We start from the raw sequence: 6,000 nt of genomic DNA, 5'->3' as shown, positions 1-6,000 counted from the left end.
ACTTAATGGTTATGATTGGGCGAGAGCAGTGAGCGTGTTGTCCATCGCCGCCCGCTCCACAGTACTCGAGGATATAAGAATAAACATCCCACTCAATGTCGGGTGCGATCATACCAGCACTAATGCACGGATCCCATCAGAACTCGAAGTTAAGCGTGCTGGGCGAGAGAGAGTACTAGGATGGGTGACCCCCTGGAAGTCCTCGTGTTGCACCCTTTTTCGTGTTTTTCTATTTTTGATTACTTGTTGACAGACGATTTTCGGCTCAAATCATCTGAATCTCGATCGGGACAGATAAGACATGTGAAATGAAAGTAGCTCGGGCACTGCCGGATTTGGACAAAATTGTAGGCTAATTTGATTGTAAACGGGCAAACGGACGAGACTCATTACTACGCAATGAGCTGACGAGATTTTAGCCGAATTCCTTCTCTAAGACCCTCTAATTTGCGATTTACGCTTCTGTTAAGCTTTCGTTTCCTCGAGAAATCCGCTTAGGAAGTTCGAAATTCGATTCCGGTTCCATTTTATCGTATCCAAGGCATAATAATAGCTTTACATTTTTCGTATTTTTTCTTTATTTTTTTTTTATTTTCTGGGAACATTTATCGATTTTGTTGTCGTGAGCCGGTTCTGTGCGGAAGGGTATGACGCAGATTACTCCGGAGACGGTTAAACTCATTAAAAACAATTATTTCGATGTTTTATCCATAATTTACGTAAACGGTCGCGACACGAGGTCTTCCAGGGAGGTCACCCATCCTAGCTCTGCCATCGCGCAGAACGCTTAACTTCATGGTTATGATTGGGCGAGAGCAGTGCCGCGTGTTGTCCATCGCCGCCCGCTCCACACGTACTCGAGGGATATAAGAATAAACATCCCACTCAATGTCGGGTGCGATCATACCAGCACTAATGCACCGGACCCATCAGAACTCCGAAGTTAAGCGTGCTTGGGGAGAGCAGTACTAGGATGGGTGACCCCTGGGAAGTCCTCGTGTTGCACCCTTTTTCGTGTTTTTCTATTTTTGATTACTTGTTGACAGACGATTTTCGGCTCAAATCATCTGAATCTCGATCGGGACAGATAAGACATGTGAAATGAAAGTAGCTCGGGCACTGCCGGATTTGGACAAAATTGTAGGCTAATTTGATTGTAAACGGGCAAACGGACGAGACTCATTACTACGCAATGAGCTGACGAGATTTTAGCCGAATTCCTTCTCTAAGACCCTAATTTGCGATTTACGCTTCTGTTAAGCTTTCGTTTCCTCGAGAAATCCGCTTAGGAAGTTCGAAATTCGATTCCGGTTCCATTTTATCGTATCCCAGGCATAATAATAGCTTTACATTCGTTATTTACTTCTTCTTATTTTTTTCTATTTTCTGGGAACATTTATCGATTTTTTGTCGTGAGCCGGTTCTGTGCGGAAGGGTATGACGCAGATTACTCCGGAGACGGTTAACTCATTAAAAAATTATTTCGACTGTTTTATCCATAATTTACGTAAACGGTCGCGACACGAGGTCTTCCCAGGGAGGTCACCCATCCTAGCTCTGCCATCGCGCCAGAACGCTTAACTTCATGGTTATGATTGGGCGAGAGCAGTGCCGCGTGTTGTCCATCGCCGCCCGCTCCACACGTACTCGAGGGATATAAGAATAAACATCCCACTCAATGTCGGGTGCGATCATACCACACTAATGCACGGATCCCATCAGAACTCCGAAGTTAAGCGTGCTTGGGCGAGAGCAGTACTAGGATGGGTGACCCCCTGGGAAGTCCTCGTGTTGCACCCTTTTCGTGTTTTTCTATTTTTGATTACTTGTTGACAGACGATTTTCGGCTCAAATCATCTGAATCTCGATCGGGACCAGATAACATGTGAAATGAAAGTAGCTCGGGCACTGCCGGATTTGGACAAAATTGTAGGCTAATTTGATTGTAAACGGGCAAACGGACGAGACTCATTATACGCAATGAGCTGACGAGATTTTAGCCGAATTCCTTCTCTAAGACCCTCTAATTTGCGATTTACCGCTTCTGTTAAGCTTTCGTTTCCTCGAGAAATCCGCTTAGGAAGTTCGAAATTCGATTCCGGTTCCATTTTATCGTATCCCAGGCATAATAATAGCTTTACATTCGTTATTTCCTTCTTCTTATTTTTTTTTCTATTTTCTGGGAACATTTATCGATTTTTGTTGTCGTGAGCCGGTTCTGTGCGGAAGGGTATGACGCAGATTACTCCGGAGACGGTTAACTCATTAAAAACAATTATTTCGACTGTTTTATCCATAATTTACGTAAACGGTCGCGACACGAGGTCTTCCCAGGGAGGTCACCCATCAGCTCTGCCATCGCGCCAGAACGCTTAACTTCATGGTTATGATTGGGCGAGAGCAGTGCCGCGTGTTGTCCATCGCCGCCCGCTCCACACGTACTCGAGGGATATAAGAATAAACATCCCACTCAATGTCGGGTGCGATCATACCAGCACTAATGCACCGGATCCCATCAGAACTCCGAAGTTAAGCGTGCTTGGGCGAGAGCAGTACTAGGATGGGTGACCCCTGGGAAGTCCTCGTGTTGCACCCTTTTCGTGTTTTTCTATTTTTGATTACTTGTTGACAGACGATTTTCGGCTCAAATCATCTGAATCTCGATCGGGACCAGATAACATGTGAAATGAAAGTAGCTCGGGCACTGCCGGATTTGGACAAAATTGTAGGCTAATTTGATTGTAAACGGGCAAACGGACGAGACTCATTACTACGCAATGAGCTGACGAGATTTTAGCCGAATTCCTTCTCTAAGACCCTCTAATTTGCGATTTACCGCTTCTGTTAAGCTTTCGTTTCCTCGAGAAATCCGCTTAGGAAGTTCGAAATTCGATTCCGGTTCCATTTTATCGTATCCCAGGCATAATAACTTTACATTCGTTATTTCCTTCTTCTTATTTTTTTTTCTATTTTCTGGGAACATTTATCGATTTTTGTTGTGTGAGCCGGTTCTGTGCGGAAGGGTATGACGCAGATTACTCCGGAGACGGTTAACTCATTAAAAACAATTATTTCGACTGTTTTATCCATAATTTACGTAAACGGTCGCGACACGAGGTCTTCCCAGGGAGGTCACCCATCCTACTCTGCCATCGCGCCAGAACGCTTAACTTCATGGTTATGATTGGGCGAGAGCAGTGCCGCGTGTTGTCCATCGCCGCCCGCTCCACACGTACTCGAGGGATATAAGAATAAACATCCCACTCAATGTCGGGCGATCATACCAGCACTAATGCACCGGATCCCATCAGAACTCCGAAGTTAAGCGTGCTTGGGCGAGAGCAGACTACTAGGATGGGTGACCCCTGGGAAGTCCTCGTGTTGCACCTTTTCGTGTTTTTTATTTTGATTACTTGTTGACAGACGATTTTCGGCTCAAATCATCTGAATCTCGATCGGGACCAGATAAGACATGTGAAATGAAAGTAGCTCGGGCACTGCCGGATTTGACAAAATTGTAGGCTAATTTGATTGTAAACGGGCAAACGGACGAGACCATTACTACGCAATGAGCTGACGAGATTTTAGCCGAATTCCTTCTCTAAGACCCTCTAATTTGCGATTTACCGCTTCTGTTAAGCTTTCGTTTCCTCGAGAAATCCGCTTAGGAAGTTCGAAATTCGATTCCGGTTCCATTTTATCGTATCCCAGGCATAATAATAGCTTTACATTCGTTATTTCTTCTTCTTATTTTTTTTTATTTTGGGAACATTTATCGATTTTTGTTGTCGTGAGCCGGTTCTGTGCGGAAGGGTATGACGCAGATTACTCCGGAGACGGTTAAATTAAAACAATTATTTCGACTGTTTTCCATAATTTACGTAAACGTCGCGACACGAGGTCTTCCCAGGGAGGTCACCATCCTAGCTCTGCCATCGCGCCAGAACGCTTAACTTCATGGATGATTGGGCGAGAGCAGTGCCGCGTGTTGTCCATCGCCGCCCGCTCCACACGTACTCGAGGGATATAAGAATAAACATCCCACTCAATGTCGGGTGCGATCATACCAGCACTAATGCACGGATCCCATCAGAACTCCGAAGTTAAGCGTGCTTGGGCGAAGCAGTACTAGGATGGGTGACCCCCTGGGAAGTCCTCGTGTTGCACCCTTTTCGTGTTTTTCTATTTTTGATTACTTGTTGACAGACGATTTTCGGCTCAAATCATCTGAATCTCGATCGGGACCAGATAAACATGTGAAATGAAAGTAGCTCGGGCACTGCCGGATTTGGACAAAATTGTAGGCTAATTTGATTGTAAACGGGCAAACGGACGAGACTCATTACTACGCAATGAGCTGACGAGATTTTAGCCGAATTCCTTCTCTAAGACCCTCTAATTTGCGATTTACCGCTTCTGTTAAGCTTTCGTTTCCTCGAGAAATCCGCTTAGGAAGTTCGAAATTCGATTCCGGTTCCATTTTATCGTATCCAGGCATAATAAGCTTTACATTCGTTATTTCCTTCTTCTTATTTTTTTCTATTTGGGAACATTTATCGATTTTTGTTGTCGTGAGCCGGTTCTGTGCGGAAGGGTATGACGCAGATTACTCCGGAGACGGTTAACTCATTAAAAACAATTATTTCGACTGTTTTATCCATAATTTACGTAAACGGTCGCGACACGAGGTCTCCCAGGAGGTCACCCATCCTAGCTCTGCCATCGCGCCAGAACGCTTAACTTCATGGTTATGATTGGGCGAGAGCAGTGCCGCGTGTTGTCCATCGCCGCCGCTCCACACGTACTCGAGGGATATAAGAATAAACATCCCTCAATGTCGGGTGCGATCATACCAGCACTAATGCACCGGATCCCATCAGAACTCCGAAGTTAAGTGCTTGGGCGAGAGCAGTACTAGGATGGGTGACCCCCTGGGAAGTCCTCGTGTTGCACCCTTTTCGTGTTTTTCTATTTTTGATTACTTGTTGACAGACGATTTTCGGCTCAAATCATGAATCTCGATCGGGACCAGATAAGACATGTGAAATGAAAGTAGCTCGGGCACTGCCGGATTTGGACAAAATTGTAGGCTAATTTGATTGTAAACGGGCAAACGGACTAGACTCATTACTACGCAATGAGCTGACGGGATTTTAGCCGAATTCTTCTCTAAAACCCTCTAATTTGCGATTTACCGCTTCTGTTAAGCTTTCGTTTCCTCGAGAAATCCGCTTAGGAAGTTCGAAATTCGATTCCGGTTCCATTTTATCGTATCCCAGGCATAATAATAGCTTTACATTCGTTATTTTTTCTTCTTATTTTTTTTCTATTTTCTGGGAACATTTATCGATTTTTGTTGTCGTGAGCCGGTTCTGTGCGGAAGGGTATGACGCAGATTACTCCGGAGAAGGTTAACTCATTAAAAACAATTATTCGACTGTTTTATCCATAATTTACGTAAACGGTCGCGACACGAGGTCTTCCCAGGGAGGTCACCCATCCTAGCTCTGCCATCGCGCCAGAACGCTTAACTTCATGGTTATGATTGGGCGAGAGCAGTGCCGCGTGTTGTCCATCGCCGCCCGCTCCACACGTACTCGAGGGATATAAGAATAAACATCCCACTCAATGTCGGGTGCGATCATACCAGCACTAATGCACCGGATCCCATCAGAACTCCGAAGTTAAGCGTGCTTGGGCGAGAGCAGTACTAGGATGGGTGACCCCCTGGGAAGTCCTCGTGTTGCACCCTTTTCATGTTTTTCTATTTTTGATTACTTGTTGACAGACGATTTTCGGCTCAAATCATCTGAATCTCGATCGGGACCAGATAAGACATGTGAAATGAAAGTAGCTCGGGCACTGCCGGATTTGGACAAAATTGTAGGCTAATTTGATTGTAAACGGGCAAACGGACGAGACTCATTACTACGCAATGAGCTGACGAGATTTTAGCCGAATTCCTTCTCTAAGACCTCTAATTTGCGATTTACCGCTTCT

At 45.1% G+C, this 6,000-nt stretch overlaps 6 non-coding genes and 2 pseudogenes across 6 annotated transcripts; all 8 read left to right on the top strand.

Moving 5' to 3' along the window:
- The first annotated feature begins 100 nt into the window (after nucleotides 1-100).
- Nucleotides 101-216, top strand: LOC142535605 (5S ribosomal RNA; annotated as a pseudogene).
- Nucleotides 217-893: 677 nt separating this feature from the next.
- LOC142535602 (5S ribosomal RNA) lies at nucleotides 894-1,009 on the top strand (annotated as a pseudogene).
- Nucleotides 1,010-1,683: 674 nt separating this feature from the next.
- Nucleotides 1,684-1,800, top strand: LOC142535592 (5S ribosomal RNA). The gene has a single exon (XR_012817629.1). It is a non-coding gene; the product is annotated as a 5S ribosomal RNA (ribosomal RNA).
- A 678-nt stretch (nucleotides 1,801-2,478) lies between these two features.
- LOC142535578 (5S ribosomal RNA) lies at nucleotides 2,479-2,596 on the top strand. Its single transcript, XR_012817616.1, has one exon. It is a non-coding gene; the product is annotated as a 5S ribosomal RNA (ribosomal RNA).
- A 674-nt stretch (nucleotides 2,597-3,270) lies between these two features.
- Nucleotides 3,271-3,390, top strand: LOC142535601 (5S ribosomal RNA). Its single transcript, XR_012817637.1, has one exon. It is a non-coding gene; the product is annotated as a 5S ribosomal RNA (ribosomal RNA).
- Nucleotides 3,391-4,053: 663 nt separating this feature from the next.
- Nucleotides 4,054-4,170, top strand: LOC142535589 (5S ribosomal RNA). The gene has a single exon (XR_012817626.1). It is a non-coding gene; the product is annotated as a 5S ribosomal RNA (ribosomal RNA).
- Nucleotides 4,171-4,839: 669 nt separating this feature from the next.
- LOC142535585 (5S ribosomal RNA) lies at nucleotides 4,840-4,956 on the top strand. The gene has a single exon (XR_012817622.1). It is a non-coding gene; the product is annotated as a 5S ribosomal RNA (ribosomal RNA).
- Nucleotides 4,957-5,633: 677 nt separating this feature from the next.
- Nucleotides 5,634-5,752, top strand: LOC142535574 (5S ribosomal RNA). The gene has a single exon (XR_012817612.1). It is a non-coding gene; the product is annotated as a 5S ribosomal RNA (ribosomal RNA).
- The last annotated feature ends 248 nt before the right edge of the window (nucleotides 5,753-6,000 follow it).

The sequence above is a fragment of the Primulina tabacum genome, unplaced genomic scaffold (genome assembly GCF_025594145.1).
Source record: "Primulina tabacum isolate GXHZ01 unplaced genomic scaffold, ASM2559414v2 Contig1085, whole genome shotgun sequence".
Taxonomy (NCBI): domain Eukaryota; kingdom Viridiplantae; phylum Streptophyta; class Magnoliopsida; order Lamiales; family Gesneriaceae; genus Primulina; species Primulina tabacum.
Note: the sequence above shows the minus strand (reverse complement) of the source record. Positions and strands in the feature narration are given on the sequence as shown.